The sequence below is a fragment of the Panthera uncia genome (genome assembly GCF_023721935.1).
Source record: "Panthera uncia isolate 11264 chromosome B3 unlocalized genomic scaffold, Puncia_PCG_1.0 HiC_scaffold_1, whole genome shotgun sequence".
NCBI classification, from domain to species: domain Eukaryota; kingdom Metazoa; phylum Chordata; class Mammalia; order Carnivora; family Felidae; genus Panthera; species Panthera uncia.
In genome coordinates, this window is record NW_026057582.1 from 79,603,610 (window position 1) to 79,628,143 (window position 24,534).

At 39.1% G+C, this 24,534-nt stretch overlaps 1 protein-coding gene across 2 annotated transcripts in view; it reads right to left on the minus strand.

The window, feature by feature from the left end:
• MEIS2 (Meis homeobox 2) overlaps window positions 1-24,534 on the minus strand; it is a 211,836-nt gene that overhangs the window by 6,406 nt on the left and 180,896 nt on the right. The gene's annotated exons all lie outside the window — the stretch shown is intronic.

The window sequence follows — 24,534 nt, forward strand, 5'->3', positions numbered from 1 at the left end:
TTCTGCTCTTTGGCAACTCCTGCAGTTTAAGCCTGTAAAGTTAGGGGTCATGTAGAGGTCAGTGCCAGCTGGGGGCGGCCTTTCCAGTCTAAGCTGGGACACCCAGGGCAGGGATAAGGTAACTGCCAACCATAAACCCAGCCACCTTTCAACCCACTAGAAAGACCCAGCCTCAGGTACACATGGTTGATATTAGGGCCCAAGAAACGTTTTCAAATCAGGTGGTGGCTGAATCACAGGAATGTAAAGGAGAAGCAGTTATTTCGTCTAGAAGCCTGGATCTAATTTTGTTGGAAATCCAAAAATAAGTGCCTACTTCATGTTACTTTAATGTTTAATAATGCCCATCAAATATTCATGTACAAACAGAGTAAGATGATAAGAAATCTCCTTTATTTCTCCAAATTTAATAAAAACAAAACAATTTTCTACCATTTGCGAGTTACCCTTGTCCCTGTGCATTTTTAATGCTGTGCACTGCCCACACATTTGAAGTGATGCACGGGACTCACTGGCCGTGCATCTGGTGGGGGGCACGGAGGGAGGGCATGCCGCCTATAACATCGCTAGCACCTCCTTAAAAATATACCCACTTAGAACATTTCCCAGTATTTCCAGTTTGAAATCTTAAGTGCAAGGGACTTCGTGATTAATGAGTCTGCATGGGGCCACAGGCAGGAACGGAAAACCCCTTCTTTGAAATTAGCCAGAAAACTTCTAGTGTGTGTTGGCAGCTCTGTGTTTCTAAGGAGTTGAAGTCCCTTCCTAGGAGGACAGCAGCCCGCACTTGTTCAGCCTCCCGTGAGCATTCTAGAGGGAATACAATTAGGCTGAAGAATAACAGCTGCAAGAAAACCAAAGGAGTCTTTTGCATATGGTGTTTGTTTGCAAAACAATGAACTTCTTTATTACTTAAGGAAGTACAGCTCAGTTGTCAAAAATGTTACACCCTCTCAAGGTTTGGGGAAACAAGTGACAGGACTCGGGGAGGTGGAAACAAAAGGAGAGTTGAAACTGCACATGTATTCCCACCTGGAACGTAAGTGCTACCGATGAATATCGGACCAGATCACAAAGCATTCCAGAAGCATCCCTTAGATCAGAAAAGGAACTTAATGATCTACTCTTTCCCACTGTCTTTATGGGGACCAAGGAGGACTAACCTGCAATTCTCACCCTTTATCTTTGCAGCTTAAGACCAACTGAGATGCTCAGGCGAGCCTGGAGAAACCTTTTCTTTCCTCCTTGAAGTTTCTAATGGAGGACACACATGGCAGAGGCTTCACCTCTTTTTATGTGCTACTGATCCTGGTTTTGTTTCTTCCTACAGGCCAACTCTTTAGGTAAAATGAATTGCAATTTTTTCCCTTTTTCATTTTACCCTTTTACTCTTTTATTATTTACATCTGGAGGTTGTTCCCTTATTTATGTCTTTCTCCCCAGTTCCCCCAAACACTCCCTTCCTCACAGAGCTGCAAGGCATCATGGTTCTTAGTTCTCAGCAGGAGAACTCCACACTGTCTTCAAACAAATAATTACGGGGAAGGTTAGAGGTTCACTCAAAGGTCATTTCTTTGGATACTCGTCAGAATGTTTACATTAGTAAAAATGGGGTCTGCTCAAAAGGGTGTTCAATGGGGGACACACAACAATGCGGAACATTAAAAAAGCATTCTGTGTGCTAGCAGGTCTTTATAGAAGCGCTGAACTTGGAGATGCCACTCCGGTATTACATTTTCAACTAGTTACCATGGCATGGACTGGATGTTCACTAGCAGTTCTGGCGATGGCCTTTCTTTGCCCGGTTCTGCTAAACAAATATGCATAGAAGCCTCTGAAGGTTTTCAACTAGATCCTATTTTACAAAGGGTCATAGAGATTCTGCTTTTTTTTTTTTTTTTTTTTTTTTTTTCACTTGGGTTCCATTTAGCTTCTCTGAATTTTTGTTCTCAAACAATGTTTTTGATCCATAGTGTTCTATCTTGCCAGGATCATAATTCTACCACATTCTTTCAAATCACACAGAATTTTAAAAACATATGGGCCCCAATTTTTCAGAAATCTCTTAACTTACAACTCCTGCCAATTGTCAACTCCCCTGATCTTGGGATATCTTACAAACACCATAGATGTTGTTATCAAAATTACCAATGAATGAGTTGACTTTAAGAACAATTTAACACGAGAAAAATGCAATTACCCCACTGTACTGATGATCTGCAGGCCACTCTTAGAAAACACATCAATGTACATACAATGGAGACATTTAACTACAGATTTTAAAAATTCAGACTAGGAGTACTTTTTATTTCTTTCGTATTACTAAGATAAAATTTCCAAATGCAACCTTTCCCTAAATTACATGACAAGAAATTTTTTCCACTTCCTCTGATCTATATTTTAAAATGACCTTATTCAATGCTCAAGTAGTAAACAGAATATCAAGTTTTGATTCTACTTAAAATGTGAAGACTCTAAAATTGAAAATACACTGATCTTCAATCTTTTAAGGTCCAAGCTCCATTCAGATGGAAAAACGCAACTCACTGGTTCAAAGACAAAAGACTTGTCTTAAAAAGGCTCAAAAGGTTTTTTTGGATATTAAATGGGTCTTACAAAATAACATTTTGATGAGTTAAGTGTAAATGAATCAGACACATATGGATTAAGTTATCCTTGAATTTCACACGGGTTTAAAAAATAAGGGGAAAAGAGGGTCTTGGCAAAAACATTTTGGACTTTGCCAAACCCAAAACATTTGAAAAATTGCTGAAGACATCCAACTAACCAAAATGCAGCAAGCTGCACCCAACTTTAATGAAAACCCCCACAAGTTATTTCCAATTCAAAGCCTGTTAAGTTTCTCATCTGTATCTGATATTAAAAATTTTTCTAAAGTTTTAATGTCATCCCAGAATGATTCTGAAGTTGAGGACATGTAACACACTTCTTTATTGGTATAAACAATTTAACCTGAAATTACAAAGTCTTCTAGAAATTAAATAGCTCTTAAAAACATTCTGAGATTTGTAAAACTTGTGTGCAAAATGTGCCATATATGATAAATGCCATAAATAAAATGTGCCAGTGAGCCTAGTGCCTTATCCAGATTTCACTTAGAAAAAATTTTCATTAGCCTCATTGTGACTTTTTTTAAGGGCTACAGATAATTCCATTAGTGACTCCCATAGGGAATGAGTGCCCTAAAGTGCACTAGTTCCATTGATTTGTATTGAACACAAAGTTAGTACCCAGGCTCACACAAAGACTCGGGAGAGTATCTACTAAGACTATCTACTTTCTCGCTAAATTTTACAAAAATAGAAAATGCATTAGTATGTGCGATTCTTAAAAATTATACACTGACTGTTAGCTTAAAAATAACTCAATTATAGAAATAAATTCAATGACTTTCCAAGAATCATGAGGCCCTTTTGAGTCAACTCAGAGATGAGAAAAGAACATATTAAAAAGAGAAAACGCAAGAGAGCAAAATATCACTGAAATCTCCTCTTGCCGTCTTACTGGAGGAGAGAGCTCCTGGAGACCTCCCCGCCTCCAATCCCCACCTCGGTCCCCACAGAAGAGCCAAACTTTTCAACTTTGCATATTTTTCTGCAACTGAAAATTGACCATCGTGGTTTTCCTTTGAAAGCTTTTTCACTCCAAAGCATATTTCAGATTGATAGAAGTAGGCTTAGGTGTCATTCCTGCTTGTTGGTTGATTTCTCTCCTTTTCTTTCTCCCCCTCCCTCCCCTTCTTTTTAAATGACTGATAAATCCCTTCTTTCTGGTTCACTAACTTCATGCCACACCTGGTAACCAACTTCTTTAGGCAGCATTCCTTTTATTAGAAAATGTAGGCCTCTGTGGAGTCACCTGGAAAGCCGCCAGCCCTGAAGGCTCTGAGGAGGAACCAAGGATCCCTGCGCTGAAGCTTTTCCATGGATTGGTCTGGTCAAGGAAGGGGGCTGAACTGTACAAGAGGGATCAGATTATCTTGGAAGAGGTGTTATAAGCAGCTTGGTGACTGGAGACCTGGTGAAAAAGGAAGAAGTTCTGCTTCTCCACTTTACCCAGCCACGGGACTCATCAGTAAGGGTGCTTATTCACAAAGCTTGCTACTGCTTGGTGTCTGATACAATGAAGCCTCAACCTTGACAAATCAGTTATCAAGTTTCTTCACTTTTTTTCTTCACACACACAAAAAGCAAGTTTTGTTTTGTTTTGTTTTTTTCTGTGCTCTGGTCATGGCTAAGAGTGGGGTTTTCTCAGTAAGATACACTGAAATGGTTACATTGGTGAATTAAGCAGGCTTAATGTCTTTGAATATGTACTCGGGCACATGAATGATTGAGTCATGGTGTAGCCATGAGTTTTTCACTGATGGCCACACAATGGATCTTTTCTCACGAACAACTGTGAGCAAAGTAAGGTAAATGAATGAAATTCATGGGCCACTCAGAAACACATTCACAGTTCATAATTTCCTCAAGCTACAGATTAATTTAGAATTTGATAGATACTAGACTTGTCTACAACTCTGAAAATGCATGAACTAATTACTCATACATTTATAACATGAACACATGATGCTAATCCGGAATCACAAACATTTTGCAGTTTTAGGAATATGCCTTGAGTAGTAGAACATTCAAGTTGAACACAAAAGGCTCTGGACAAAATTATAAGTAGCTAATACTTATTTTTAATGACCTTCTAATGTGTTCTTTCAATATTCTTTTACCTAATTCTTCCCTGAAGTTACAGGGCTTACATAGGTTCTTTACTAAAATACCCTACTTTGGGCAAACCCTTTTCAATTATTGTTCCATATTCCAGACTTCTCCATAGAACAAAGTGATGGAGAGGGTAGGCTCATATTCTCTGCCCTTTACTTGCTGTGTGACCTTGGGCAAGTATACGTAAATTTCCAGGCCTCTGTTTGTTTCCTGTCTATAACAGGGCACTGGTTGAGACCAGATTGTTTTGAGGATTAAGGAAGATATTGTATGTAAAATCCTTGGCACTGTGCCTGACACATAGTAAGAGCTCATTAAATGTTAGCTTGCACTCAAAATGCACCTACCCAATGTCCCCTCCTAAAGAGCTCTGTCCTCTCATAGGAAATAATTAAGACTTGGTGGGTGACTATTAAGCAAATCCATGCTGAGCTGAAGAGAGGTAATCATGTGTTCTACTCTTACAAGTATCATGTGTCCATGTGCTAGTTCTTTCCCAAGGTCACAGCTAATTTAAATGTATAATGCCCTGGGGGGATTTTAGACACTGTAGTGGGCAACTGCTGGGGGGCTGGGTAGTGGGGCAAGTTATTTTGGAATCACACTCTCTAAAATGGCTCTCCACACCTGCAGGTCTAAGTGTGTTCCATGGACCAGTCACATCAACATCACAATGAGTCTGTTAGAACTGTAGAAACAGAGTAGTCCTCACCCTGGCACTAATGAATACTGAATTAGTATTTGAAAAGAGGTCCAGGTGATCTACACACATTTAAGTTTTAGAGGTCCTGCTGGAGATCACATAGCAAATAGATGATTGGGCCTTCTACCTAAGAACAGAAATTTACAAAGATCAAGTTTTAAGCATGAAACTTAGCTATGAAAATGCATGTATTACTCTCTTAAATTATCTCAGACCTAAATAGTCTTTTAATCCCTTGCCTTGGGCAAACAAAAATTTATAATAATTTTAATTCACTTTATTCCATGCATACTTCCTAAAGGAAAAGTTTGGCCAATAAAATGCTTTTTGTGGAAACTGTTACCTTTCAGTCTCTCCGGGATGGGCAGAAGGAAGATGGCAGAATTTTCTTTCTTTTCTTTTTTTACATGTATTTCTGTAGTGTTTGAGTTTTAATAAGAAGTATAATTATTTTTATAATTAAATTTCAAAGGTGACCTGGATAATTTGGCATCTTATCTGATTAAGGTTTATATGGCCAATAGTGGAAACTTTTCAATAAAAGTATTTGGGAAATTTTCTCTACGATAGGGAATTATCTTTTATTTCCCTTATAATATGGAGCAACAATAAACACTATTCCATAAGTATAATCAGACTTGAGGGCATGTAACAAAACATCCCAGCAGGTTATGATTTTGAAGTAATGTTATTCTTACAGAATGCCATCAGATTATTCATATGTGGCTATTTATCATTGACTATACAAGTGATCCTTCAAAGCCACTTGAAAGCAAGGGAGGAGAAAACACGCACACTTCCTTAGCTATTCATATCAAGGATCTATCCTCTTAAAGATAAAATACTAAGTCAATAGATATAAGTTGTAATATATTACCTCATCCTGTACATGATTAATGGCAGATGGAAATCAACTAGAAACTGAATTACTTTGGAAGTTTTACTACTGACATTAAAATTCCAGATCTGTATGGCGACACACCTTATGGGGCTTCTGAAAACAACTCTTTTGCAGACACAGAACGTCTATAACTTTGCTCAAACTCCATCAGCATAGAAAGCAGAAGTCATCATTTTCAAATTACCAATTACCCAGTACCTGTTCATCTACCTAAACACTACAGCCCGACTGAGCTTTGAAAAGTCAACCAGTCGCTTGATATCAGTTACACACATTTAAGCCAATTCTCATTATGTTCCTAGCCATTTACTAATTCACTCTAAGAGGAGAAGATCCCAACAAATCTAGTATCTTTTTAGCTTTCATGATCACCTTTGATTGAAGTATTAATTCTTTATCCTACTTCTCAGTGGAAACTACCTAAGCATTAACTTGCCAAAAATGCACCAAGCTGTTTAGCAATTATGTATTAGGTATGTTTGAGGAGATCAAGGTGCACTCACATGCCCTCTGCTATGGATATCTCTCTGATTAGCTTGTCATCTGCTCAGAAGAAGATGTAGGCTGATTCTCCCATACAGTCTAGCAGGCCAGCTGTTAGCTGCCTGTCAAGCCCTCAAGTGGACAAGTAGTCCAGGAGCAAAAATGTCACTCCTTTGATCTGGCAAGGAGCAGCTGCTGATTTATAGAGTAGGACTTTGTTCTTCCGTTCTATTTTACTTTCTTTCCTAAGGCAGAACCACAAAATCCAGGAGAAAAAAAAAAGTGCCGTTCCCAGCAACATCAACAAGCTCTGACAACTGCAACAGGGTTTTTCTTGGCCCTAACAAAGCTCTCAGGCATCTCCTTTGACGCTCACCTTCACCCCCCCCGCCACACTCCCCCCCCACCGCCATTTTGTGCAATGCGGTAGTTATTGTTTAATTCAGCTTCTGTAAATGGAATGGACTGTGGCCAGCAAGCCTGGGGCATAAACACACCTGTATGAAAGAAGCCTTATTGTAGCAACCATCTACAAGCAAGCTCACATGAACCACACGTTCCTGAGTTCAGAAAGAATGCTCCATTTTTTCCTGACAGCAAATTTTACCCTAAGTGAATTTCTATTTTTGGTGCCACCAACCTGCGATGACCACATTTGAACTGTTTCCTCTCCAATAGCACTGCACTCTTTAAATCAAAGAGAAAAAAGGATTAGATGTTTTTTAAATCTGTGAGCAAACATATCCATCAAAAATGTTTATCCGCTGTCAATAGTATCAATCATTAAGAGCTGAATTGAACATCCAGAAAGGCTTTAGCAAATGTAATATCAAAGATTCCATAAGTTGATTTCATTACCCCTGATTTATACTGACATGGGCTTTCTGAGTAACATATAAGGAAGAAAATCAACAAAATCTACATAAGCCATACGCATTGTCTTGCTAAGAATTTTGCATACACTTAATCCTATTCTCAACGGATAAATCTGTCAGGTCAGAGATGTCCTATCACATGAGTGGAACATGAAACAACATGGCCTTGAGATAAACTGTGAGAAGTCATCAGCCATATGGATGCATGTACATGTATGTGTGTGTGCATATGCGTATATGGATATGTACATGTACGTGCACACACCTACATATGGCAATAAACTTTGCCAGAGACTAATACCTGGCTAGGTTTTCTGTGCTAGTGCTGAAGAAAGAAAGATACACACACATACACACACACACACACACACACACACACACACACACATTGATATCTGTGTATATATATGTATATATCTGTATATCATATATCTGTATATATATGTATATATCTGTTTCATATATACATATATATATATATATATATATATATATATATATATATATATGAAAGAGTTATAGACTCTAGGATATTTAACCACATAGGTCACATAGGTCAAAGACAGGAATTTTGTGGGTGGTGGAAATGCTGACAACAAAGGAGAAAAAAACAGTTGGTAAAACTCCTTGTGTCTACTTGGGTCATGCCTGCTATGTTCTAGTGTTTGCTCTCTTCTCTACCTTTTTCACTTTCCAGGGAATAGAGATTTTTGTCAGCCTCATTTCTTGCTTTATGCTATGTTGCCCTTTGGTGAGTCAAAAGTTACTAAGCACCCACCTCCTCAATGTTCAGGGAATTGTACTAGTAGGATGCTTTCTCCGGGAGTGTGTGTGTATCCCAGTGAGAGACTGGGTTCTGGAGAGTGGACAATAGTGGGTAGGAAGGGAAAGCAAGGTGTAGGGGAGCAGGGATTACGTAAGGCCTATTTTCATCCTTTTTCCATCCTAAAAAAATTGGAATGAATAATTTTTAAGGTCCATAGTAATCTGTACACGTGCCATGTAAAAATCTTCCTCATTCTATACTTAACAAAACACAAGTTTAATGACACAATACAAGGTCATACATAAATATATAATTATGCGACTCTCTCTCTATTTAAAATTTTCAAAAGGCAGTACATGCCTTTAAAGAGTTTTACTCTTCACACCCACAGAAACCAACGGAAAATCACAATTTGATAATACCTAATAATTGCAAATCACAAATTTACCACACTCAGTAAATAGGTGTGAATAGGGTAGGGCCATTTGAAAAGTCATTTGAATTTGTGGAGGAAGAAAGTTGAATCAGATTAAAAGAGCATAGAATACTGGAGAGGCAGGAAATAAGGAAATGGCATGCTTACAAAGACACTAAGGCAGACTAGGCCCCATTTTGCGCAAGGGAATTGAATTCAGACTGGCTCCTGGTTTTAAAAAAGCTGACTAGAGTTAACAAACTGGTGGAAGTTCTCTGTCCCACCGCCCCCAATTTTATTGAGGTACAATTGACATATAACATTGTGTACATTTAAGATATAATGTGTTGGTTCGATAACCATATATATTGCAAAATGATAGGCACCATTAGCATTAGCTAACACCTCTGTCATGTCCTGCAGTTTCCATTTCTTTTTTGTGATGGAGAACACTTAAGATCTACTCTTCTAGCAACATTGAAGTACATTCTATAGTATGGCTAACTATAGTCACCATGCTGTTCAGTAGGTCCCCAGAACTTCCAACTGGAAGTCCGTACCCTTTGACCAACACCTCCCCATTTCTCCCCTCTAGTGAAAGTTCTTTTATTTTTTTTTAAATTTTTTTAATGTTTATTTATTTCTGAGACAGAGACAGAGCATGAGTGGGGGAGGGGCAGAGAGAGAGGGAGACACAGAATCCAAAGCAGGCTCCAGGCTCTGAGCTGTCAGCACAGAGCCCGATGCGGGGCTCAAACTCACAAACTGTGAGATCAGGACCTGAGCTGAAGTCAGTCACTCAACTGACTGAGCCACCCAGGTGCCCCTCTAGTGAAAGTTCTTGAGTGATAAATCGAATCCCTGAAGTTCTTGAGTAGTGGGATAACAACAAAAATATGGTGCCTGAGAAGCCATGCTGATGGACAAGGTAGAGGCTGAGAAGGTAGAAAGGTCTGATCCAAGCAGAGAGGGAGATAAAGTGAGCACAGATGAAGGTGATAGAAATGAAAAGCATGAAAAAAAAAAAAGAAATGAAAAGCACAAGGGACAGTTGGCTTGGCAAACTGGTGAATTCTGCTTAGATGGTGAAGCAGAAATACAAGTATGGAAGATGTTAAGAGCATAAACCTGAGAATCTGTCTTTAGCCTGTTACGGTATACTGTGGATGAAAACTGGAAATGTAGAAGAAATTCCTACTTGTGGTGGTGAGGAGAGTCAAGCTCAATTTTCCAAATGTTACCTTTGAGTGGATAGTGGGACTTTGAGGCTGAGGGGCTAGGCAGGCCACTCAAGACAAAGGACAAAAGAAGAGTAAAAGTTTAGAAAGAAATGACTCTATTCCAGAACCTTCTAATCTCTTCAAAACTCCAAAACTATCTGAATACCCCAGAGCTGTGCAAACAAATGTAATAAATTGCCCGGCTGCCTCTAAAAATTCCTTCCTTCTCCTGTATCCTCTGATTTTACAAAGTCCAGTCTAGAAATGGCTGGCTAAGTCAACTGTCAGTAAAAAACTCTGTGGCCTGTGGCCATGGCCTTCTTTCTATTAGGCCTACTTTGCTTTTTCTTTTAATGCTGAGATAATCTGTGTGACTAGATGTAGATGGCAGTGGTGATAACAGGCCGGTCACTCTGTGTGCGCAAGCTGTATTCCATTCCATCCTTAACAAGGGTAAGTTTAGTGACAGAATTTACGAGAGTTTTAAAAATTGGATAGAGGAGAATACATACAGGAGACCATGTGTGTTTAAGCAACAGCATAAGACAATCAAGGGTAGGTTTTCTCTAGGTAGTGACAACTAATTTAGAAGAGAATTGATAGGACAAAGTGTTACATTTAAAAGGGACTCCATTAAGTGTGATGGCTTCCAAATTGTGTCCTCCTCTCAAACCATATTTTTCTTTTTAAATGGCCTTTTAAGGTGAAAAATACAGCACTTCACCCAAAATGGTGTGGAAACAAATGGTTCTCAAGGCTCTATTCTTCATCTCGGGCCAAACCACCCCAACACCAGCAATCTAAAGCCACTTGGCATTTTGGAGGGAAGGTGCTATGCATGTGAATGTCCCCGTGGCTCTTTCATTTGTCTGTGGGGCTCCTTTTTCTAAAGCAGCAGGGGAAACTTCAGAAGGCCAGCTTGGCATGCCAGAAGTGTTTGGATGGGCCAGGCCCTTATCCTTCTTTCAATTCTCCTGCTGGTTTAAAAGAAAGGATGTGGCAGAAGGCACATGCAGAAGGTGGCAACATTCTTAGGGCCCTTTATCAATACCACTGCTTTCTTTAAATTGTAGCTTGGTCTCTTGTTTCAGAGGCTGAGATTTTAGCACTTTTAAAGGGAACCAAAAGTGAGAAATCTCCTAGGTGTTAAGCTTTGGAGTGGCTTCAACCCAAAATATGATAAAATGAGATTAAAACACAGAAAGTCAAGTAATATTAAGAAAGATCCAACAAACAAAAATATCATAAATAGGCAGATATGTTTCAGTCTTTCTGTTTAAACCAAATGCTAGTTAACCAGTTCATATCGGCGTCCGGTACAGGTGCCAAAGGAATAAAAAAAAAAAATCAAAGATCTAAAATATGTTTAAGTCATTTAAAAGAAACTCTGATTCTAACAGCTTTGTACTTAACAATAATCTCTGAAAATTATTAAAACACATCCCACTGTGTCAAGAAGCAAAAAAAAAATCTATGAACGGTATGACTTAAGATCCTCGTCTTTACGATAATCAAACATCAAAGACCAAATTCCAAATAAAGTTTCCCAACTGCTTTTCTTAATAGCAAGTTAAATATCTTTTCCTTTGACTTGACAGCCAGGTAGCATTCTCTATCTTCTGCCAGCGATGTTATATGCGGTCTTTCCAATGCGACGGTATTATTACCCACAAAATTTTTAGCATCATCCCGTAATCATAAAAGACATAAAATATATCTTTATAAACCACAAGAGACATAGCAAACCAGCAGTTATGCCACATCTGTTTCAGTCCTTAAATATTTTAGCTTTAGAGGGTTAGTTAGTGGATTTCTCCCCCATTTGCAGAGAAATAAAGACATCAACCTTTGATTCTGACATTCCACAGAAAGCTATAATCTCCAATAGACAAAGAAGCAAACACATTGTACTGCAATTTGAAAGAATTTTAGAGCATATTCATGTTTCACATCTATCAGAATCTCCTAAAGTGGTTTAATTTAACTATTAGAAATAAAAATGATGGCATTTGAATAATCTCCATTTTAACAGTAAAGATAAAGTGACATCATTATGTATCCAAAACTAATTTAATTTCGAAATTGGTTTAAGTGCCATAGATTCTTACTTTAGAGTCAGGTAATGTACAAATAAACAAAAAGGCAATTAATAAATATAAAGTGGGGTGCCTGGCTAGCACAGTCAGAAGAACATGCGACTCTTGATCTCGGGGTGGTGAGTTGGAGCTCCATGTTAAGTATAGAGATTATTTAAATAAATAAGCTTTAGAAAAATAAGCATAAAGTTAATATTTCCAACTAACTAGGAATACACTATCCATTCTGTCTGGGCTGGCCTTTTTTCCCCCATGGTCATCTGGTCAACACAGCTTTCAAAATTCCCTTCAGAGAATATCTCTGTGAAGTAACTTTCCTGATTCCACAGTCTGGAATTCTACAGCACTTCCTCAGTCAGCCGCACCTAGCTAATATGCCCATCACAGCATTTATTCAATACCACCATCACAATTTACTTGTCTAGCTTCCCACCAGATAGCCTGAGAGAGAAGGAACATCTTAATTCTATATTATTGAGACACTATCAAGAATATAGTACATCCTCAATAAAATGTTTGAACAGATAACTGATTGAATGTATGAAAATAGGGTTCCTCCACCTTGAAAATGATGTAGAATTCAGAATATAAGAAAGAGCTTGTAGGGATTTTCTTGTCCTCACTTTGCAAATGGTGTAGCTGAATCACTGATGAAATTATTTTTCCTAGAATGGGGAAGAGATATGATGGGAGATAACTCTGGCTTCCTGGTTCTGGTCTGGTTATCTGTGCATTCAGAAACAACTAAAGATCTAGACTAGAGGCATTAGTTAAAAAAAATTTTTTTTAATGTTTATTTATTCTTGAGAGAAAGACAGAGACAGAGCGTGAGTGGGGGAGGGTCAGAGAGAGAGGGAGACACAGAATCCAAAGCAGGCTCCAGGCTCTGAGCTGTCAGCACAGAGCCTGACGCGGGGCTCGAACTCACAAACTGTGAGATCATGACCTGAGCTGAAGTCGGACGCTTAACTGACTGAGCCACCCAGGTGCCCCAAGAGGCATTAGTTTAAAGGTGTGAATCCATCCAGGCATTAGAGATGCCAGTCAAATCTTCTGTGGAAGAGAAGGACTTGACTTGGCAGAAAATGAGCATCAGACTTTTCTAGGCTGGGGAACAGATGATATATTGGAACATGATAAGTCTGGTTGACTTGAGAAGAAAGAATAAGCTGAGAGTAACGGGAACTGAGGGCAATGGACTTTTGTGACACGTGCGCGTGTGTTGGGACAGAGGACTAGTGAGTAGGAAATGAAGGAGAAAGATTTGTGAGATTTAGAAAGGGAGGGAGAATAGAAAACTTTCTGAAAATATCTATTTTTTCATTATATTTTTCTAACGAAGTTTTTCCCAAATTGTGCTCTGAGGGTTACAGCGTCAATAGATGCTTCTCTAAAATGGGAGCAGTCCTGGCAAATAAGCGTAGGCAACGATACTGAGTGCGACGAAGTGAATGCAAAGAAAGTGTTGCTGCTCGGATGGTGCCACAGCCTTTCATACGCTTAAGTATAAACCCCGGAGAAGGAATGATGCTACCTATCAATTTCTAACTTTAGTCATTAAGATTTTAGGGGCACAAACATTCCAAGGTTTTGAAAAATTGAAGCAAGATTCTGGTTTTTACATGAAATTGTATTTTTAAACGATTCATCGACAATTGATCAAACAGTTCATCAAATATCCTATTAAAGGATTTCCATGGTCCTATTTTCCCACATCAGATTCTAGAGATGGAGAACCATTTGTAGGGTTCTTCTTCTATATCTTAACTGTTCACAATCCCACTTCCAAAATTATAAAATCTGACTACTCCATAGAACTTTGAGCCCCAAAATGTTGACAATGGGGTTTAGAGATGGGGCTGGAAAACGTTCTCTAGACCTTTTCTATCTCCTTAGACGATAATTTTAGGCTGAAATGTTTTCTATAACCCTCCCTGCTTCCTATTTTCCTCATTCGATGACATGAAAACAATTATTGTTTAGCATTTGGCTATATATGCCTAAAATCTCTGTTTCAGAATGATTCTTAGAAACTGAAGACTAATCTCAAACGTAAGATAGTTTTCTTTTCCACAACACTGTCTGCATGTTCCATTCATCAGAAGTGTGACTGGACTGTGGCCATCTGATGTCAACAGCAAGTGTTGGAGATTTACATATATGAAGGGTGGGAGATGGGGAGGAGAGAAACAGACAAGGTGGTTGGGGCAGGATGTTAAGGGGGAAGAAGAAATGCGAAGGAGAAGGAGACAGGAAAAAAGGAAGTGCTGCTTTGGATAAAAGTACATCGACAGACATCAAATGCTCCTCCCTCCCCTGCCCCCACCAATTCCACGTTCTTGTTTACAGAGCGTACAAGTACAAAATCAGCTTTTACTTATAACTGTGTTAAACACCACCTGCCTGCCCTCTGAACCTTGCTGTCCCGGGATGAGGTCAGCCCGGCGGAGGGCTCCAGTTCTATAAGCAATCCTGTCATTCAGACTAACAGCAGTGATTCACTCACAGGAGGCAAAAATGACTCAATTGTTGGGCTTTATTGACTCCAGGGAGCACAGCTACTCTATCATTACCATGGAGTGCAAACACCCTGAGCTCTGTTTTGGTCCACTTAAAATTACTATTTGCTGTGAAGGATTGGCAAAGCAATTCTTAAAATGATGGGGGTGGGAGTCAGGCAAGCGCCATTATGGGCTTTTCCTTCCGTTTAAGCAGAAGTAAGCAGTAGAGGACTTGTTCGGAGCCTGACCTACTTATTTAACCTTTTGTTCACTTCGCTGTATTAACATATATTAACTGGCTATATAAGCCCTAGGGGGGATAACAACCTCATGACCAAATTATGCTTCCATTTTCATGGGTAACCTCTCCTTGGGTGGAAATTAAACCCCAATATAAATACATTTTAGGTCCATACAGAATTGAGGAGGGATGCCAAAAAACAAACGCTGAACAACAGTCCCACAAAGACCACAGCAACCATGGCGTGGTCGGGAAAATTACACACTAGAGGAACTATTTGAAAAACCAAATAAATTTAATTAAATAAGTTACAGAATTATTTTCCCCGTCTCTTATCTACTCCCCTTGGTTAATATCCACGACATACTGATGTTGCATAATTGCGCTTATGGAATGCTGCAGCTCAGAGCCATAATGAGCTGCCTTTGCACAAAGGCAGCGAAAGTGGTTTCCCTACAGAGTTATCTTCTCAATTATTTATACTTGCAACACTTTCACATAATGGCAGTTTTAAAATCAAACAAACAAAGCAAACTGTACAATAAAGGAAGGAGACAAGAAGGTGCAGGGACCTTTTCCTTTCTTTTTTTTGAACACCAGAAGGGATAGGCAAGCCACATAAAGTCAACTGAATTTGGTTCCTCGAAGAGTCTCAGGGGCCTTGCGACCAGACAGCATCAAAGCATCTGAGATTGCCACCTTGGTGAGGCATTAGACCAGCTCTACATACCTGCCTTGCTTTTAATCTGTCATATCCAAATATATAAAGGAATGCAAACTTTATTTTTTTTTTCTTTTATAAGTTTGTCTTTGAAAACTCTTAACAGTTAGACTTGACCCCCAATTCTACTCCTGGGGGGAAAAAAGGTGCCAAGTGTCAAAATGATGTCCGTGTAAACAGAAAATGGCCCCCAGGCTGGCAGGGGTGGGTGGGGGGCTTGCCAGTTTTTATGATGTTTGTTTCCACTGTCCACACCTCAAAAACTCATACATAGAAGCGGAAAAGCTATTTTGCAGTTATATTACATAGGGATATAGAAAATAAGGGGTATATTTAAATATTAAGGCAAAATTTAATGTTATTTCTAACACTGAATTTTGGAATCTCTTTGAAATGACCTGTTTACATTAAGCTCTGACTTACTTTGTTCTCAGCATCTAGTTCAATAGACTGGTCAGAGTAGGTGCTCAATAAAAATGTTAGCTAGGTTATTTTTCCAAGCTAATCCATAGATGTGGCTGAGGAGCTTATATTTTAAGAAATTAAAAGTGAACTTTTGACCAGGCACATATTTTGGATCTGCATAAAATCTATATTTCGTTTAAGACTCTCCATTAAACAAGCATAGGTTCCAGCCTTCAGGAGGTATTTAGCATCTTGAAGAGTTATTCCTCATCAGATAATGGCCACTCATATATCTGTGACCGAAGATATTCATTAACAGCACCAGTGAAACACAGCTTTAATATCACCTATTAGCCATTTCCAAATAACAAAATGTAAGGCAACTATTTCCTTAAAGTCCTGCAGGGAAAGATTATAAAGATGATGCAAAAGCATAATAATTTTAAAAACCTCAGAATTTGTCTCTTGCAATATGCCTACGTGCACATACGCTGAGTTTATACACACAGACTCATTTTTCATAAATGTACCTTGTGACTTTAAATGTCTCCTGACTTGACACTTGACCTTAAGGAGATTTTTTTTCTTTTCAAGCACAGTGAAAGATCAGAAGGAAGTACACACACACACACACACACACACACACACACACACACCATACTGAAAGGAAATCAGACCATGATCCATTACCCAACTGAGGACAGGCTATGGATGGGGTTGTCAAAGGGAAGCAGTTGGGACTGAGTTGGGATCCACCACATTCTTTTGCTTCGCCCCAGGAATCAAATGAACTGGATAGTGCATTGTGGCCATGGGCTGCTTCTTAACACTCTTCTTAGCCATGGAGAGCTAGGGTTGAGCCATATTTTGTTGGCAACTCCTTTCTTCTAGCTACTCTCACCTCCAAGGTCAATGCACTTGGTGTAGTGGCAGGAGCTGAGGGATTGTAACCCAATTCTACTTACCAATCTAAAACTATACCTCACTAAAAAAATAATAATAATAAATAAAACTACATCCACTACTTGGCGTCCCAACAGCACTAGCCACCTTTAATACTGAAAACGATCTTTCCAAATGTGTGCATGTGTGATAAAGGGTGATACAAGGAAAATGCAGATGATGATAAGAAAACTCTCATGCCAGATTAAAAACACATCCTTGCTATAGGCAAATATAAGCCTGAGTGAACTGCAAATCTATCTTATGACATGCATAACGTATCTTTCAAAGACACTGATGCAATGACTGGTATGTAATTAATCCTTATGTGAGAGATTAGTAAAACGTTGAGGTCTAGAAGAGAATTGGGTAGTTTTTGTACTTTGGAATACCCGCAAGTTCGGGAGGGAAAACTCAAGATTCTGTGAATGGGCTTCAGTTCATTTGAAAAGCGCTCCTCTGGCAGTCAAAACTGATTTAAATGTCAGTAGATTATGGGTGGAAGTGAGTTGGTTTGGAGAGTAAAACCAAAAGCTGGCTGGGGTTGAGAGGGTGGGACTCTCATTCCTGTGAGGCTCCCACTGATGCGAACAGAAATTGCTATCAGTGGCTTGAGGGCAGTAATATTATAAGGCCCTCAATTCCCAAATGTGACAGATTCATAAGAAACCTTAACCTCTATTTTTTGCAGCTTTCCTCAACCACAGCAACAGACTCTCTCTTAGCAGACCAGCCAATTAACCAAGCATTAAAAAAACCCACAAATCTATATCAGTAGCTTCACAAGACAAAAAAAAAAAAAAAAAAAAAAAGAAAGAAAGAAAGAAAGAAAGAAAGAAAAAAAGATGTGTGAAGTAAACACTTAATCATTGTAAGCTATCTGATCCAGGATATTCAAGGGCCAAACAGGCTATGGTTGAAAAAATTAATTACAAAAAATCAGAAGAAATGACATTTTTCTCTCTCTTCCTCTAAGCATCCCCTATAGTTGCTTTTACATTTTAGTTCAAAGACCTGTCCTTCAATTTACCCTTGACTAGTGGCAAATCTGATAAGGGTTGGCACAAATACGTTGAGCCTGGTTTACAATTTGTTTTGCAACTTCCCTTCCCAGATAAACATAATCCAAGTACAACTTCAAAAAAAAAAAAAAAAGTTGTGTTTACTTGTCCTGTGCTTACAGATTTTTTTCTTCTAAATGTTCCCTCAGGATGCTGGCTTGCAACCTAGAAAAGGCTTGGATTTCAGCTTCAGTCTCCAAGGTATTCTACTGTTCAGCTGGGCCGTGTGCTAGGAAGGAAGCTCTCTACCTTGCTGATTTAATTAACAGGATTCTTTTCATTATTATGGGGATTTAGTTTCTTCTTGCCTTTCAGTGTTTGGGAAACAGTGATTTATGTTTTATATTTTGAAGGAAAATTTATTGTTGTTTGACAGCTGGGGCTCGGTAAATTCCCAGCATCTAAGGGACCCCAGGGAGGCATCACAGTGGCCCTGCCCTGCCCACCTGAATGCTGTCATGGGGGCCCCCCCTCCAGAAGTGAGAAGAGCCATCGGCTGTTCAGCGCCCATCCCGCTCCTCCTCCTTCTGATAATTATACCAGCAGGGGTTGGCCCATTCCCATTTATGGGATTATTAGTATTAGTAGGTTGATCAGTAACTGTGAATCACTGATTCACTGAAGTGAAGCAAACAGTCCATGAATCTTTGGATTGGATTTAATCTCTTAACTAAATGGAACTCATTGAATTAAGTGGTAGACTGTGCTATGCTTATTATGATGACCATGGCTAGTCCCAAAATCAGGACAAATGTTCTCAGTCTGAGTATGCCTATGGGGGCAATGCAAATACATCTCCAGTTAGTGCTGTCAAAAATCTGGCATAGATGGTCATCACTACTCTATTGGATTACTACTCTTCTAGGCCACCTAGTCCATCAAATTCTGACTTGGAAAAAGAGTAAAACAGTGAAAACTCTAGAAGACTCAGAGCTAATTCATATTTTAGGTGAAAAACTTCAGGTGCCAGTTAATGCCCATAATTTGACTATAACCCACATCTCCTTTTCTAAGAAGACTTCACAATTCACCTTCACTCAATTCTAATGCACATTTATTGAGCCAGGCACTCAGTAGTGCATGCATGTATCCCCCTTTTTTTTCTTTTAAATGTTTTATCTATTTTTAACAGAGAGAGAGAGAGCCTGAGTAGGGAAGGGGCAGAGGGGGTGGGGAGACAGAAGATCTGAAGTGGGCTCTGCACTGAGAGCAATGAACCTAATGTGGGGCTCGAACTCACAAACTGTTAGATCATGACCTGAGCCCAAGTTGGATGCTCAACCTACTGAGCCACCCAGGTGCCATCATGCATGTATCCTCTTATTTAATTGTCTCAAAAACCTTATGAAGTAATAGTATCAACATTCCTATCTTATTGTTGGGGAAACTTAGATTTAACATACTTTGATAATATGCCTAAGGTCACAATGTTAGTAAGTGGCCAGGGTGAAACTGAGATCCAGGTCTTTCCGACTTACTGTGTTCTACATGAATATATTAGGTTGCCTTTCCAGCATGTATATACTGACAGTGAAAAAAAGGAGTTCGAGGCTGAACAGTGTTCCCCCAAATTTATATGTTGAATTGCCAATCCCCAGTACTTCAGAACGTAACCACATTTGGAGATAGTCTTTAAAGGAGTTAAAATGAAGCCATTGTGTCTGTGTGTGTGTGTGGGGGGATCCCTAGTCCAATATGATTGGGGTCCTTCTAAGAAAGGAAGAGGCACCAGGGAGGCAGGCACACAGAGGAATAACCATGTGAGGACATGCAGAGAAGGGCAGCCATGAGTAAGCCTAGGAGGCAGACCTCTGAAGAAACCAAACCTGCCAACATCTTGGTTTTGGACTACCAGGCCCCAAAACCGTGGAAATGAATTTCTGTTGCTTAAGTCGCCCAATATGTGGTATTTTGTTATGGCGGCCCCAGCGAACTCACATAGGAGGTGTCCTGGAAATGGGTTGGAAGAAAAGCAGAAACCAAACCTTTTATTTGGAAAGATGGTCACTTCTTCTCCATAATCACTGGACGCACCCTACTGTTGGTGGTGTTGGCTCCTGTCAACCTTGCATACACACCATGACTAGCCCTTATTTTCCATTAAAAAGCAAGTGGAAGTTGTAGAATGGCAAATGGGATGGCTCAGGCAATGGCGACAGTGATGAGAAGAAAGCCATTTTATGTGTGAGAAAGGCAGTGCTACTCAGTCAGAGAAGGGAAAAGGTAGAAGGCTGGTGAAATGGGTGGAAAGAGTTTTGGACTTACCGGGAGGAACTGTCTGTGACACACACACACACACAGAATTTGGGGCTAGGAAATGAGGAATAGCCAGGGTCATTCTTACTGTCTTCTCTGGAGGGGCCTGCAGCTGAAACATCTCCTGGGAACCAGGGAGCATCTTGATAACAATCTGATCACAAACTTGCTTAGTACTAACAGACTCTTTTTCTGATATCTTCCAGTCAGGCAGGAAAAAGAGAGCCAGGTTTTAGACCCGACACACTAAAATGGAACCTTGGAAATTACTTGATTTCTAGACCAGGACTTTTCACTCACCTAAATTAATAAACTAATAGGTTCTAAGGAATAATAAAGGAAAAATATAGAATGTGCATTTAATTTTATAGTGGTTAGCATTTTCAAAAATCTTTAAAATCTAGGGAAATGAGTATGGGAAGATGGCCCAACTGGTGAAGACAAAACAAAGTAAGTTACCACTCTGAAACTGATCCCACAGGTCCAAGGTAATTTTCTCATTTATCAGTTCTGCAGGGTTATTCGAGACTTGTACTTTAGAAATTTGAATTCCCTTTGTTTATTCAGCCTGTCTGTCTGTTTCCCCAAACTCAGGGCCTAACTCCATCCTAAAACTTCAGGCTTCTCAAATTTTCCTGCAAAGAAAATCCTCAACAGATCTTTATCTTTGACCACATTCTAAGGAAACATCTGGGCAAAATGTCGGCCACCAACTCATCACCATACGGAATATAAATTTTAAAAAGTTTTGGGTCAGTAAGAGAGCAAGAGAACACTTGAAGAGAACCATCACAATGGTGAGAAGTTCATGCCATACACATAATTGGGATTTCTTTACACACAGGGCCAAGGTTCAGAACAGAAGCATCTCCTTGCTTGTCTCATCTCTATGCCACCTGTAATGAATCCTGTTCCCATTATGTATATAGTATAGTCTCCCTTCAAACAGTCAGCTGGATCTCCTAGTTTAACTCCTTCCTTTTAGTAGTACTCTTTGATTATTTGTAGAAATTCTAGAAGATACAATTGTTAATCCCCTTGAACAAATATTTACTCAGTGTCTGCTCCCTGTTGGCATTGTACTGAAGGCCTTATGAGGAGGCACACAAAAGAGGAACTTGTAGCAGAGGCCACATTTGGCAAGTGAAAAAGGTACTCGATATGAGATTAATTTCGTGCCCTATGGATCTCCTAGTTTAATTGAAGAAATAAGACACATACCTATCCACCAATCTGTTAGGTTTTATGTCATGATAGAAACAGTACAACTTAATGGAAACACTGTGGGCTTTAGAAACTTGGGTTTAAACCCTAGCTATATCACTTTCTGTGTGGTTTTGGATAAGTTCTTTAACCTTTCTGTGTCTTGTTATCCTCAAGTATAAAATGAGAATAAATTGTATGACCTACTTCAAAAAGAGTTGCCCTGAGGATGAAACGTGAAGGCCAGTTTGTATTGGAAAGGCATCAGAACATCATCTGAGAATTAAAAGGAAAAATGTTCAAATCATTCTAAAATAAATTCCCAATGTTTATAATCCTCCAAACACTGCAAAGCATACACAGATGAAGAAGATTCAGTCTTGCTCTCAGAAAGCTTGACATTTAGCAGTGAAGAGATGACCATGCTACAGGATGAAAGAGTCTCAGTGGCAGGACAGTGGGTCATGGGTGTGTGGAGAGGATGGACACAATGTGGGTGAGACAGGGAAGAGGACAGGAGGCTTTGGGCTCCTCCTTGAAGGATTCTGACGAGTGGAGATGGGAAGGATAGAAGGGGGCAGAACATACCAGTTACCAGGTAGAGGTAACTACTAAGCAAGTCACAGAGAGAGCAAATACTTCTACCTCATATGCTCAGTATCAAAGGTATTAGACTCAAGTTGGAGACAAATTTAAATCTTAACTCTTTGACCTGATTCAATATTTCTCATTTGTAGAATGGAGATAACACACACTTCATAAATTTATTGTAAAGATTCAGTATAACCACATAGTTGACACATTTAAAATACAATCAACTTTTAATTTATTTTTTAAAAAGTTCATTTTCTTAGTAGTCTCTACCACCAACATGGGGCTCCAACTCACAACCCCAGGATCAAGAATCACATACCTCTTCTAACTGAGCCAGCCCCACTATTTTTTAAACCTTAGAAAGAATAATTAGAAAAACTTCCAATGTTACCAAAAGAAGTCTAATTATCTTCTAGGTTATGTGTACAGTAGCCCAATCATACTACTTATTTCTATTATCACTTAAACACTGGAGGATGAGAGTCAAAGTTTGTGTTATTAAATTGCACGTAGTTATTACCTTATGTAGAATCAACCACCATTAGAATGTCAGTGGAACAAAGTAAATGATAGGGGAGATAACTTGAATTTTCAACTATTTTGTTAAGTCTTAACTTTCAGGGCATTTTATTTGTCTCCCCACACTGGCATGGATAAGTATAAATGTAATAGGTGGACCTTTGTTCAGAGTTCACAAATTATTCTTTTAAATATTTAGGTATATAAGAAAAACATACTTATTCTATTCATGGTTCCTTGAAGTCAAGGACAATGGAAGCCAAAATATCTAGTGTTTGGAGCATGGGTATTAATGCTGAAATAAAAAGAAGAAGTGGGAGCTGAAGATTAGAGTTCCAGACACTCAGCAATCCATACCTTTCTTCTACATCCACCTCTCTTAATTCTCAAAAGTCTTAGAAGGCAAGGATGAAAAATGGTTTAGAACCTGTATGGCTGACTACTAAAAGTAAATCAGCTGAAGCTCCATTAACGGGAGCACGTGTGAGATGGTGGTTCTAAATAGCAGAAATGTGGTAAAAAGACCTCCATGCTGACTTTTGGCAGATGAGGCTCTCTTACTCATCATTCTCACCAAGTGAAGAAAGTAGAAATACCATTCTGACCTAGTATTTATAAGGGATACATTCTCAGAAACTCCTGTGTTCTGATGGTAAAATAATACAGAAATTACATGGCAATCAAGTCCTTCATTTAAAAAAAAAAAAAAGGAAGTTCTGCAGAAGTCACGTGGAATCATACTGTTCTACATCTTTTACCTACAATGGAACTGACCAATCCAACACACACAGGTGGAGGTTTGGAATTAACCTACCCTCAGGGCTGGAGTGTAGCATAGGATCCTGTCTTCTACTGGTAAAAGCATGCTTCAAAGAAAAGTCAGGGGGAAAAAAACAAAAACAAAAACAAAAAACCCTCTGGTTCAGTTTCAACTCTGAAAAACCAAATAAATCTAGCAAATTTTCTATTCATTAATCAAAAATGGTCTATAAAGTTCTCCAGGATGCAGCCCTTGTAGAATGAATTTTTAATGCTACATTTGCCCTAGTGACAGGTATCACCAAGGAAAGATATCCTGCAATGCCTGTGAAATATGGAGGATTGACGCAAAGGACTCTATGTAGCTCCATGGAGTGTCTCGATCACAGGGCCAAAAGAAGGAGCATGGAAAATAAAAAGAGAAAGGATCAGTTCCGATAGAACATGAAGTGTAAACATACGTTCCGCTCAAGAGATAGTCACTTGGCTTGTTTTAGAAGTCATTAACTATACCCCAGATTCAGTCTTCCTAATACTGTATGCTGTTTTATGTGGTTTGAATCATTTCAAGGAATTGATCTTCATATCATTTTCAAAGGAAAAAAACAAGGCTCTTAGTCTCTTCCTTTAACTTATGGAGTTCAAAGTTGCTTGCCACTGTCTTTGTCTTTCCACTCTTGACCCGCAGTGGGAAAGAATTTGCTTCACCCAAAGCGTGCCCCTGCCTTTTAGGTTGTTCCCATAGTTCCTATTTCAGCACCACTTAGCAATAACTCCATACCTAAAACAGTGTGAAGACTGATATATCAGTGACCTCCTAGCATGGCTGAAAAAAATGAAATTTGAGTGTTCCTGCCAAGCAGAATACATTCAGATAGTCAGCACTAAAACAGTAAGAAACAAAGACTCAACTACTGATCAGAAAGCGGAGGGAAAAGCAGCTATAGAGAGAAACCAAAGAAAGCAAAATGGGAATTAAAACTTGATTTAGTTTGTCCTTAAGAGTGAGGGCTTAGTTGTGGGAAATCTCACCCTCAAAGGTCAGGAATGGAGAGATACTCTCAGAATATCCAAAGAGGCCCATGGTCACTGATGTGGACTAATATGGAAATGAATCTGCTTAAATAATGT